This window comes from Myotis davidii, unplaced genomic scaffold, assembly GCF_000327345.1.
Source record: "Myotis davidii unplaced genomic scaffold, ASM32734v1 scaffold60, whole genome shotgun sequence".
NCBI lineage: Eukaryota > Metazoa > Chordata > Mammalia > Chiroptera > Vespertilionidae > Myotis > Myotis davidii.
In genome coordinates, this window is record NW_006293007.1 from 3,488,360 (window position 1) to 3,501,846 (window position 13,487).

General features: G+C 41.1%; 1 protein-coding gene across 1 annotated transcript in view; it reads left to right on the forward strand.

Annotated features, from left to right (window-relative positions):
* The window catches only part of WDR20 (WD repeat domain 20), a 60,292-nt gene that overhangs the window by 781 nt on the left and 46,024 nt on the right, over nucleotides 1–13,487 (forward strand).

Consider the following 13,487-nt stretch of genomic DNA (forward strand, 5'->3'; position numbering starts at 1 on the left):
CGGCGGGAGGGGCTGCTTCACCTGCCGCCGCACTGACACTTCCTCGGAGCCTCTCCTTCTGGTGTCAACACTCGCTCCCTGCAGAGCCCCCGAGGGAGGGCGGCTGTCACGGTCTCCGCCGGCGGAGGCTTCCTCGGAGGAGAGGATGCTGCAGGGGGTCCGCTTGTGCCTGGTCGCGTGGGGTGGCCAGCGAGCCCAGGGCGAGGTCCAGGTGACGTTTGCAGCGAACCGGGCTGGTCCGCAAGGGTTCGGGGAGAGCGTGCCGGGATCAGCCTCGCCCAGCGAGTCAGGCTGTGTCCCACACGGGGAGGGCCGGCCGTGCCTTAGAAGCGACTTGACAGGAACCATTCTTGGCGGGCGACTTCACCGTCATTCCGCGAAGCATGTCATCATCCTTTAAAAATACCTCTTTAAAAGAAGCAACTTAGTGTAGGAGCTTTTCTTTCGTTAGCAACGTAACCCGGTCCTCGTGGAGAACTGCTTTAGAGGTAGGTGGTCTTTGGCTGGACTCTCGGAAGACGGAGGAAATGAGCGCACCCACCGCGCCCGGGCGTGGGGAGAGGCGGTGGCCGGTTAACTTATCCATGTGCGGTTAGTGTGCAGTGCATGGTGCATATTGAAGAGTGGATGGACTCTGAGATTTAATGCATCCAGAACAGCAGGGATGACAGTACGGTATCTAAATGGAGCAAGTTGTCTTACTTGTTCAAGGTGAATCTTTTTTTGTTGAGAGTTTAAAGTGTTTGAGACATGCGGTGACAAGTGGCTAACAATAAGCCGCTTGACTGTATTTTTTCTCTCTTGGAATTGGGAGAGTGTGAAGTCATTGGTAGTCTAGGGACAGAAGTTTTAGTCCTAATCCCAGCGTTGGCACTGACCTTGGACAAGTTATTTTACTTCTCCGTCTGCACCTCTTTAAAAAGAGAATGGTGTAATCCACACATTTAACTTACAGTATCATGACTGGAATGAACGTTAAGGCCCCGAAACACTCAGTAGATGTAAAATAGAGTTAAAATAAGCAGTAAGAGTAGCTGTCAAACAGAGCTGCTCTCTTGACATTGATAGGACTGAACAAGTCAGCCTTTTCTCTGGAGCTAAGTTTAGAATTTTAAGTTAACACTTATATAAAAATAAGCAAGCGCTTAAAAACTCAGTTTTCTAGCAATTACTAGTGTAAAAAAGGGTGTTACCTTTTTTGTTTTGTTAAAGTTTTCTTTGAACATATATTATTTCTGAAGCATTCTAGTGGGAAACCTTATCTGGATCAGGTAGCCCCTGTTTGCATCGTAAAAACAGGTCTCTTGCCTGGAAGTATGGAAACAGCGTTCTCTCTTAGTGGGATACTATTCAGTGAAGGGTAAAACTAGGAGAGCTTTTCAAAACTACACCAAAACATTATTTTAAACCAGGCAAAATCTTGAACGTGTAAATTTGCCTTTAGCGCCATAAGTTATTTGGGCACTTTAATTTTTTTGTAAAATTTCATTTTCATGTGGTAATATCTTGTAATACATTTACATTACAGTGGGGCCTTGACTTACGAGTGTCCCGACTAACGAGTTTTTCGAGATACGAGCCGTCTCTCGGCCGATTTATGCTTTGAGTTGCGAGCTAAAATTCGGGTTACGAGCCAGCTTCAGATACCCCACCGCTAGTTGGTGCAGCGAACCTCACAGTGAACGCCGCAACATCAGCCCAGCATCACGTGTCTCACTCGTTCACTTTAAGATTTGACATACAAGTAATTTGAGTTACAAGCTCCGTCACGGAACGAATTAAACTTGTAAGTCAAGGCCCCACTGTATTTGGTAGACATTTCAACTCTTGTCTAGCCATTATAATTAATTTTTTTTTCATGAATGAGTTTGCATTTATTATTTTTGAGTATAAGTGATTGTTTTTGTGACTGTTTTCTGATTTTAAAATAAGGCAGATAGTGTTCCTTAATCAGAAACCAAAATTTACTTTTTTAAAAAAATTTTTTTTATTGATTTCATAGAGGAAGGAAGAGGGAGAGATAGAAACATTAACGATGAGAGAATCATTGATTGGCTGCCTCCTGCACACCTCCTACTGGAGATGGAACCCGAACAATAACCTGGTTCATAAGTCACAATCAACCACTGAGCCAGCCACACTGGCAGGGGCCAAAATTTACTTTTTGGGGTTAGGAGTTGTAAATCTGTTTTTGACAGTTGGTGATTTTGACTATTTTTTTTTTACTTTTTTTTTTTTTTTTTTTTTCGTTCGCCAGGTTCTGTAGCCAGGTTCTTCAGCCAGGTTCTGTCTAGGTTTTCCAACCAAGTTCTGTAGCCAGGTTCTGTCCAGGATCTTTTGCCATCTTCTCTCCAGCGTAGTTCTTCTGTCTCTAGGTTCTGTGTGTAGGTTCTGAGTCTCTTGGTTCTGTCTTCTGAGTTCTGTTTTTACTTTTTTTTATTGTTTTATTGCTTAAAGTATTACAAAGGGTATTACATATGTGTCCTTTTTTTTCTCTCCCCGCCCTTGACAATCCCCTGGCCTCCCCTACCCCCCAGTGTTTTATGTCCATTGGTTATGCTTATATGCATGCATACAAGTCCTTCCGTTGATCTTTGACTATTTTTTAAAAAATTTTTTTCTTAGGGGCGTATAAAGTTTCACAACAATTTTTCAGATCATTCAGAAGTTCTGATTTGGATGAATACATTCAACTTAAATCTGCTTATAAAATAAGTAAAAATAGGACTCTTTAAAGAACTTCCTGAAAGGAAGTATGGAGTCGTGGGGAAGGGAGTGGATGAAGAGGTAGTCTAACATCTAAGCTGAGAACTGTAATTTTGGCCCTTTTAAAACATTGACAGGTCAGGTTCTAGAGCTAGAAAGGACCTCAGAGGTTGTGCAGCCTCACCCCCTCAGAGAAAACCAAGGCTAGAGCACGTGCAGACCTGGGTAGGGCTTTCTCATGGTAAGCACAAGGAAGCAGCTGAATCTAAAACACTGTCTGTCCTAATGAGAAGAGACTGATCAAGCTTTTTAGTCACAAGGATGCCATATACTCTGAGCATTTCAGAATTTACCCCAGCATTTTGACGTATATTATCTCATTGAATCTTGAAAGCAATCCTCTGAGGTAGATGAAAGCATCATCTCACAATCGAAGTGGTTTGAAATGGGATTCCTTGTGTGAGGAGAAGTAGTTTTATGAATTTATGTTGCTTAACTAAAGGTAATTTAAACATTGGTTTAATACTGATACTAATAATTTCAACAAAGATTTGAGTGACTAACATAATAATTACACTAGGTCAGTGGTTCTCAACCTTCTGGCCTTTTACAGTTCCTCATATGACCCAACCATAAAATTATTTTCGTTGCTTCTGCATAACTGTAATGTTGCTACTGTTATGAATTGTAATGTAAATATCTGATATGCATGATGGTCTTAGGCAACCCCTGTGAAAGGGTCGTTCGACCGCCAAAGGGGTCGCGACCCACAGGTTGAGAACCGCTGTACTAGGTGATGTCGGGTATCCAAGGATGAGTAAGCCTGTGTCCCTCTCCCAAAGAACTTTCAACTACTAGCTTTCAAGCCTTTTTATAGCATACTTTGTTTTCCTTTTTTTTTTAAAAGGTTGTTTTAGGATACAGATGCCAAAGGTAGTTGGGCTTATTGGACCAACCCTTTCATTTTATGGAGGCCTGTTTTTACATAAATGTGAATGGCCACCATTTAGTTCCCAGCTGAAGGAAGCATCACTCCCCCTGCAAATCCTTCCAGTCGCTGCCTAGATCAGTTGTTTTCCCTATTACGTATTCTCAGAGCATCTTGTACTTTGCCTTTATAGCACTTTTTAAAATTTGTAATTCTTTGGGTGATAACCTGTCTTTTCCATAAACCTGTCTTTTCCGTAAACATGTCTTTTCTGCCTTCTCTGTCCTCCTAGGGCCCTGCAGAGTGACCAGCATAGAGTAGGCCCTTACTGTTTGTACTTGTTGAGTAAATGACAATAAAACGTCCATGTCCATCTATGTCATACTTTAAAAAGATCTTTAAAAGCTGAAAAACCTGTTCAATTTTGAGTCCAAAAGTAATAGGTATTTTTAGTAGCTCATATCTTTTTAAGGCATTGGAAATTATTGTTAATAGGTTACAAATTAGCTTTCTTACAACTGGGAATTGTGTTGCAAGTGATGGTGAAGTAATGGCACAGATTACTTTTGATCTACTTCTGTCAGACAGTGTTACCTACCAGATCTATGTACTAACAAACACCCCTTTAAAGCGATACATACTCAGAATTACTTGGCATTCAAGTCAAAGAGCCTTTCTCCCCACTCCCCATCTTAGATTCCAGGTCACAAATGTGCTGCCCAGAGATGTTATGGAAACAATTTTTACAATAGATAGGACACAGAATTACATGACTTGCAAGGCCTTTTCAACTCTTAAATCTTGTATGATTCTATGCTCAATAATTTGTTTACACTTTAAAATATTTATTGATTTGGGAGATTGATTAATTGTTTCATTTATTTATGCATTCATTAGTAGCTTCTTATATGTGCCCTGACCTGGGATCAAACCCGGAACCTAGGGCTAGCTCTAACCAACTGAGTTACCTGGCCAGGGCAGTCATTTTTAAATGAAAATAAATTCATCTTTCTATTGGGAAGATATCTTCATGGATTCATTGCCTTCTTCTTGAATGGGAATTGGGAAGTGTGGAGTATAGTGAAGGCAAGTTGAACACATTGTGATTCTAGGTCAGTGATGGCGAACCTTTTGAGCTCGGCGTGTCAGCATTTTGAAAAACCCTAACTTAACTCTGGTGCCGTGTCACATAGAGACATTTTTTGATATTTGCAACCATAATAAAAAAAAGACTTATATTTTTGATATTTATTTTATATATTCAAATGCCATTTAACAAAGAAAAATCAACCAAAAAAATAAGTTCGCGTGTCACCTCTGACACGCTTGTCATAGGTTCGCCATCACTGTTCTAGGTCTTTATGCTGGAAAAAACTTTGTCTTCACCATGCTGAGATGGAGCGAGGGTCTGAAGAGTCCATTAGGAACAGTTAAAATATTTTTAGAGCCAGAGTTTATCCAGGATGGTGATGGATTGAGTTGGGAGAGAATGATCATTCGGTATGGAAAATATTCTCTTTGGCAAAGACTGCAGGACCACCTGTTGGTGACTGAGGAATTAATGCTTTGTGGCGGAGGGTGAACTGGATGCCTTTTAGAGCCCCCCTCCCCTCCCTTGACTAGTTTTAGACACGGGATTGCTCCAGAGAAGGTCATGTTCTTCACACTTTTCTCCCCATTTGTAATTTTTATTTCTCTGTAATCACCATTCATAGTTTGAAAGAGGCTTGGAAGTCTAGAACTTCTTATAGCAAATTTACCTGGAGACATTTTGTACTTAATAGGGCACATGTGGAATTGAGTGGAAATGTAGAATTTTTTTCCATTAAGGGCTACTCAATGACTTTTGAAGTAGTAAAGATTTAGTTTTTTGTAGAATCTCATATACTGAGGGGAGAGCATCTTAATTGATCACTTACAGCAGGTTTGAGAAACTCATGTACCTTGGTTTTCTTGACCTTGAAACAGAGAATGATGATGAGATTTTGAAAGACTCCATGGGTGGATATCGGCAATGGCAAGGACCTCCCAAATATGTCAGTGAAATCCATGAGATAGTCATAAATGCCATTCCTTAAGCCAATATTTATGGGGCATGCTTACCAGATATGAATTACTGTTCTAGATGCTGGGTGTAGACAGAGTCTCCATCCTCAAAAAACTTGTCACCTATGTTGTTGTTATCATTTAGTTCATCTAATGTTTATTGTGCTCTGGTAGAAAACTTGAGCAAGAATCAAAACACAGTTAGTGGATTTTGCCACTGACTAGTTTGGCCAAATGCCTAAAGAATCTTGTTTTAAAAATAAATGTGGAGATTTTTGTAGTCTGGTATTTGGTATCTTATTTACATATTCATATTTAATATATTTTTAAATATATATTTTTATTGATTTCAGAGAGGAAGTGAGGAGAGAGAGAGATGGAAACATTAGTGATGAGAGAGAATCATTGATCGGCTGCCTCCTGCATGCCCCACGCTGGGATTGAACCCGCAACCCCGGCATGTGCCCTGTCTGGGAATTGAACCGTGACCTCCTGGTTCATAGGTCATTGCTCAACCACTGAGCATGCCGGCCGGGATAATATGTTTTTATTGACTTAGAGAGAAACATTGATGTGAGAGAGAAACATCTATCAGGTGCCTCCCGTACAAACTCCAACTTGGGATTGAACCTGAAATCTTTTGGTGTACAGGATGATGCTCAACTAACTAAGCCACACTGGTTTTATTTATATTTAATGAGGTTAGTTTGTGCAGAAATATGAAATGTGGTCCTATTTGGTTATTTAGTAGTGGACATCAAAAATGGAAATAACTTTAATTGGTAGACATTTTCAATTTTAACTTTCAGAACATTTTAAGTGGTCTGAGACTGTCAGTGACAAGTTACCTTATCCTGTAAACAGTTGGCATCTGTTTTCAATAATAAATAAGGTATGTCTTGTTTTTTTAAAAAAACACCTCATTCATCAAGTTATGTACATTGGAGTTATGTACGTTCATCAAGTTGTGTTTAAGGTATTGCTGTCTGTTGTGGGTAACTTGAAGATGATTTCAGGCCTGTAAGGAGCTTGTGTTTTTGTACTGATAATTGTAACACAGTAGAAGGCACTGAAGGAGCATACTGTGAAAGGTATTTTGCACCTTATTTTTTTCGGCTTGATATAGATTGGAGATATTTCCATATTAGTAAGCGGGGAGCTTCTAACACACTTGCTTTATAATCCATACTATGGATGTGTCATGTAATTTAACCAGATGACTCTTAATTGTTAATTTTTTAAATACAAATGGTGCTACAGTAAGTAACTTTGCATGTGTAGTAATATGCATAGAGGCAGGTATATCTGTAGGATGCATTTCTTTTTTTCCCTATAGGATACATTTCTAGAGGAGGTTGAGGTGCTGCTGGGTTAGAGGGTACTGCTAGGTCATGTGTATTTTGATAGACATCATCACATTACTCTCCATGGAGAGGGGCTGTGCTAGTGGATATTTGGACAGAGCACCTGTGTCACCACAGCCTCACCAACAATGTGTTGTCAGACTTTTGCATTTGATCTGAAGGGTCAGAAATTAGTGTAGTTTTTGCTTGTTTTTTCCTTGTAACAAAAGCATCTTTCTGTATATTGAGCATCTTTCTATATATTAAGAGGGAAATGTATTTCTTCTTATGTGAACTCTCTTTTATATCCCTTGCCCATTTTCCTGTTGGGTTGTTTGATATCCTGATTTTTAAAAAGGAGCTCTTTATGTATTAGGGAGATTAGCTCTTTGAGATAAGAATTACAGATTTTTTTTTCCCAGTTTGTCTTCTGTCTTGCAACTGTGTGTGTGTGTGTATGTATATATGTTTTTTGCCACCAAGAATTTTCTTATTTTTTGTCGTTAAATTTACAAGTTTCCTTTTATAAAACTAGAGGCCTGGCTGGTAGGGTTGCTCGGCCTGGCCTGCACCCTCTCACAATCTGGGACCCCTTGGGGGATCTACTGGTTTTGGACTACTGGTTCTGGCCTGATCCCTGCAGGCCAGGCCGCGGGCCCCCACCGGTGCACAAATCCGTGCACCGGGCCTCTAGTCTATATGCATATAAGATCTTTGGTTAATCTCTTCCTGCCTCCCCCCCCCCCTTCCCTCTGAGATTCATCAGTCTGTTCCATGTTTCCATGCTTGTGCGTTGAACGTCTACCCCCTGGTGGTCAGTGTGCATCATAGCTACCAGTCGAACGGTTGGACGGTCACTTAGGCTTTTATATATATATAGATTTATAGATAATTTTGACCCATAGTTTTATTATTTAGGTGTTAACCACTTGGTATTCTCCAGAGTCTAAGTAACGGAAAAGATTTACATTTTAATATTTGAGAATTAGGTTTAACGGACTTTTTTTGGAAGCAAGAGATGAACATTAGCATGTGCCATGAAAAAGCTGGTGGACAGAGTGATTCACTAGTGCTCTTCATGGTTTAGCATACCTCGAATATATTATGTTAGGGATGTTTTGGTTTGCATATAACAGGAAACCCAACTCAAACTGGTTTACACTTTAAGGGGTATGCATTGGCTTATGTCATTGAAAGTTCCAGAGGTATTGTGGGCTTCAGGCGTGGTTTGATTGGGGTTCCAGCTCTGTTTCCTGAGATTTGCTTGGTTTTGTTTTCCACTGTTTGTTGGCAGAATGGTGGTAGGTATAGAACAGAATGAAAGCCATTATCTAGGATGAGAGTGAACAGTGTTTCTTGTCACTTTCTCAGAAGAATAAGGAGGATTGTTACACAGAAGCCCCCAGCAAACCTCCTTTGATGCATTGCCCAGATTGGATTACCCGCCCATTCCTGTGGCCAAGGAAATGCTATGGTGCACTGGTTGACGAACCCGCACCTTTAGCAAGTGGGATTAGATTATCTAGTACCCTGATTGGTCTGGAGCCCTCTCTGGAGCAGTGAGTAGATACCAGACAGGAGAATAAATCTATAGATCAGTGGTTCTCAACCTTCCTAATGTCACGACCCGTTAATACAGTTCCTCATGTTGTGGTGACCCCCAATTTCATTGTTACAAATTAAACATAATTAAAGCATAGTGATTAATCACAAAAACAATATGTAATTATATATGTGTTTTCCGATGGTCTTAGGCGACCCCTGTGAAAGGGTCGTTCGACCCCCAAAGGGGTCGCGACCCACAGGTTGAGAACCACTGCTATAGATAGACACTGGGTAGGAAACCAAGAGTTGCAGACTACACTGAGGGTCTCACACTAGGTTATGTACAGGGGACTCAGACATAATAGACACAGTTCTTTCATTAAGGGGAGCTCATGGTGAGATGCAGCAGTAAAGAGGAAATAGAGTGCATTCAAGTTGGCAAGTTGAGCCTGGCCTAGGCTGCGTTTGTAAACCTCTTTTCTTTGCTCTTGCTGTTTGACTATTATTAGTGCCCTTCCAACTTTTCAGTTTTGGAATTTTTTAAAAAAATATATTTTATTGATTTTTACAGAGAGGGAGGAAGAGAGATAGAGAGTTAGAAACATCGATGAGAGAGAAACATCGATCAGCTGCCTCCTGCACATCTCCCACTAGGGATGTGCCCGCAACCAAGGTACATGCCCTTGACCGGAATCGAACCTGGGACCTTTCAGTCCACAGGCCGACGCTCTATCCACTGAGCCAAACCAGTTTCGGCCAGTTTTGGAATTTTTTGTTTGATTATGTCTTCCCCATTACCATGTGAATCTTTTTTAAAATATATTTTTATTGATTTCAGAGAGGGTGAGGGAGGTAAAAACGTGGGTGAGGGAGGTAAAAACGTCGATGAGAGAGAATTATTGATTGGCTGCCTCCTAAACTGAGGATTGAGCCTGCAAACCAGGCATGTGTCCTTGCCTGGAATCGAACACAGGACCCTTCAGTCTGCAGGTCAGCGCTCTATCCATTGAGCCAAACCGGCTAGGCATACCCTGTGAATCTTGAGAGTGGAAACCGTCTTATTCGTCCATGCCCATTGTGGTGCCTGAGCATAGTAGGCAGCACATTGTATTTGATTCTACATGAATGAGTCGGTTGAGATTAGAGTCCTCTAAGCACTTACTTGAGTAATTTAATCTTTAAAATCCCTGTCATAGGCCACATATGGTCAGTGTTAGTTATCAAAGCTCACAGATAGCCTTGCCAGTGCCTTTTGCATTGCTCGAGAGGCTCTGAGACATTCTTCACAGCCTCAAGTCTTGTGCTATTTAGAGTTGTGGGCTGTCCCAGGAGGAGGCTGTGTATAGTGTTGTGATCGCCTGGTTCTGGCATTGTTTGGAAGCTATGTTCACCCTTATCCTGATGTCCTGGGAAAAAGTGTCCCTTCTTCCCATTAAATATAGGAATTGCACACCTTACAGTGCTCTTTTCCCCTCTCTGGATTTGGAATAGGTGTATGCTTAGCTAGCAAAACTAAGGGCATTATTAGCTCGGCTAATTAATAAATGGGGGGTGTTATGCTCAGGGCTTTCCCTGATGTGGCAGTTGGATATCCCATTGAGCTCAGGGAGTGGGTACAGGTTGAGCTGGAAAAGCTTCACAGTTCCGCCACCGGAGTGCAAGTGCAGCCCTGGACCAGGCCCAGGTCCATTGCCACTCCCTTGGCGTCCTTTAGAGCCTCTACCCATAGACTCATGCTGCTTTTCTTCCTTCCTCGTGACTGTGTACTGACTTCTGGCCTTCTCTGCTCATTGAAGACTCTGGTATCTGCCTCACAGCGTTTCTTTCCACTGGAGTTCTGCTGTCTTCCTGGATAGTTTCATGTCCACCATACAACCTGTCAAGCACCTGGCTTTTGTCAGGTGGTCTCTTCTAGTCCACCTCTGGCTCTCTCCTGTGGCGATACTCCGGGTCTTATCATCAGCTGAAGTGGCTTCGGCTCCAGAATTGCTAATTCAGGTAGAAACAGTTGTCCTTCTGCTCAGTGTGACCTTGGCTACCACCACTCTATTTCTCCAGGGTACTGGCTGCTCAGCTTCATGCTGCCAAATCCATTGGCCACTGTGCAGCCCAACTTCCTTGACACCGCTGATACTCTTCTCTTTATTGAAACATTCCTTGTTGTGACAATCTCAACTTTTACCTTTTGTTGTCCACATCTTTATTTTTTTATTTATTTTATTTTTTACATCTTTATTTTTTTAAAATATATTTTTATTGATTTCAGAAAGGAAGGAAGAGGGAGGGAGAGATAGAAACTTCAATGATGTGAGAGAATCACTGATCAGCTACCTCCTGCACACCCCACACTGGGGATCAAGTCTACAACCCGGGAATGGGCCCTGGCCGGGAATCAAACCTCAACCTCATGGTTCATAGGTCGATGCTCAACCACTATACCACACTGGCCGGGGATCTGGTCCACATCTTTCTGGCAATTCACTACTTCTGCCTTTGCCAGTTCTTTTTTCTCTCCCTAGTCTTTTCTGGATTTCCTTAAAACAGCCCTGTTTCCCTTTGTCACTCCTATTGTAAGTCTCTACTGTATCTGTATCTTTTGTTCCTAAACTGTTTATGAACCCCCCCACCCCCCAAAAAAAGGAGAGAGAGAAAGATATTATTGCAATAAATTAATCCAGTGGGTATTTCCTTGAGAACAGGAATCCATTATTAGGGCAATTAAAACTGATACTACATGTGCTCTAGCAAAATTCTGTCACCATCTTCTTGATAGTGACTTTGGCCAGTTTCGTCTGCTTCTGCTGGCTTTTATTTTCTGGACCATCTGTTTGGGATCATAGGTAATGGGCATCACTTGGTTGGAACCATGACTGTCCTATGCAGAGCTGGGACCTGCTCCGAAGTCACTGGAACACTCAGGTTGCTGCCGCTCTCAGATGCTGGACTCAGTCGTCAGCTCGAGCTTCAGTCCCTCATTCATAGTTTTTTTTTTTAACAAACTTGCTAGAGTTTGTCAATTGAAATTTTGTTTCAGAGAGTCAACTACTATCTTTTTGTTTTGTTTTGTTCATATTTGTTATCTTTATTTCTTTTCTTTTTTTAACATTGACTTGAGAGAGAGTGAGAAACATTGACTTGTTCCAATTATGCATTCATTGGTTGATTCTTGTTTATGTCCTGAGCAGGGATTGAATCTACAACCCTGACCATACTCTAACTAACTGAACTATCTGGTCAGGGCTTTTCTTTCAAATTTCCTTTGTTCCTTTTCTAGCTCTCTGAATGGAAAACAGGTTTCAGCCTTTCTTTTTAATGATGTGCTCCAGGCTGTAGAAGTCCCTCTAAATATTGCTTTAACAGTCTCCCTGTTAGATGTAATTATGTGATAATATCATTGTCACTAAAATCTAAATATTTTATTTACACTTTTATTCCCTTGAATCTCTAACCAGGTTTTTTTGTTTGTTTGTTTTTTCTTTTTCTAAGCAGGCATTTTTTTTTTTTAGTTTCTATTTATGTTGTTTAATTTTGTTCTTGATTAACGTATTTGCATTATATGATCATAGAATGTTTTTTTAAAATGTATTTTTATTGATTTCTTCAGAGAGGAAGGGAGAGGGAGAGGGAGATAGAAACATCAATAATGAGAGACAGTCATCGATTGGCTGGCTCCTGCATGCCCCCCACTGGCAACTGAGCCAGAAACCGTGACCTCCTGGTTCAGAGGTTGACCCTCAACCAATGCGCCACACTGGCTGGGTGAAATGTTCCATGTATTTTTAAAAGACTGTATGCACCCAGGCTCAGGGTGACATCTGTGTATGTGTGTTTGATCAAGTTTTGAATGCTCTTCACATTGTCCATAGCCTTACAGTTTTTGTGGCTGCTTTATCTATCAGTTCTGCATGCGTCTGTTCAGTACTCACTGATTCTGGACTTGTCCATTTCTCTTTGTCACTTTTTGCTTTATATTAAATTCAGAATCGTTACTCTTTGTAGATTGTTCTTCATGTTGGTATACTGTATTTTTTCATTATCTCTTCTTTTGACCAAAATTTTACTTTGAAGATTGGAAAATCAGCTTATTTTTGTTATCATTTGCATGGAATGTCTATCCCTTATTTTCAGCGTATTTATGCAATTTTGTTTTCAATGTGTCTTTCTGGTCCTCTTAAATGTTTTCTATTTCATTGTTATTCATGACACGCTCTTTTTCCCTCCTCCTCTACCTACTTTCACTCCATCAGAAATTCCTCCAAAGTAGATATTGAATACATCTACTTTTGTATTCACTGTTCTCACTCATGTTGCCTGGACACCACACAGCCTTCTGACTGGTCTGCTTTGCTTTTGCTGCCCTCTAATTTATTCTCTATGTAGTGGCCAGAGTGATCTTTAAAAATGGGAATCTGGTTGTCACTCCCAGGCTTAACATCTTTCAGTGGTTCTTGTTGTGTTTAGTATTAAAAACAAAAATATTAACATGAGCTGGCACTATAATTACCTTATTATCCTCTTTCCCCTTTACTGCATCTTTCTCATTGGCTTCCTTTTAATTCTTTTTTAAATATATATTTTTTTTATTGATTTTTTACAGAGAGGAAGGGAGAGAGATAGTCAGAAACATCGATCAGCCGCCTCCTGCACATCTCCCACCGGGGATGTGCCCGCAACCCAGGCACATGCCCCTGACCGGAACCGAACCCGGGACCCTTCAGTCCCCAGGCCGACGCTCTATCCACTGAGCCAAACCGGTTTCGGCTAATTCTTATAACAAACCTTACCCTTCTTGCCACCGATTTTTCTTTTTTTAAATTAAATCTTTATTGTTCAGATTATTACAGTTGATCCTCTTTTTTCCCCCATAGCTCCCCTCCACCAGGTTCCCACCCCACCCTCGGCCCTTACCCCCCACCCCA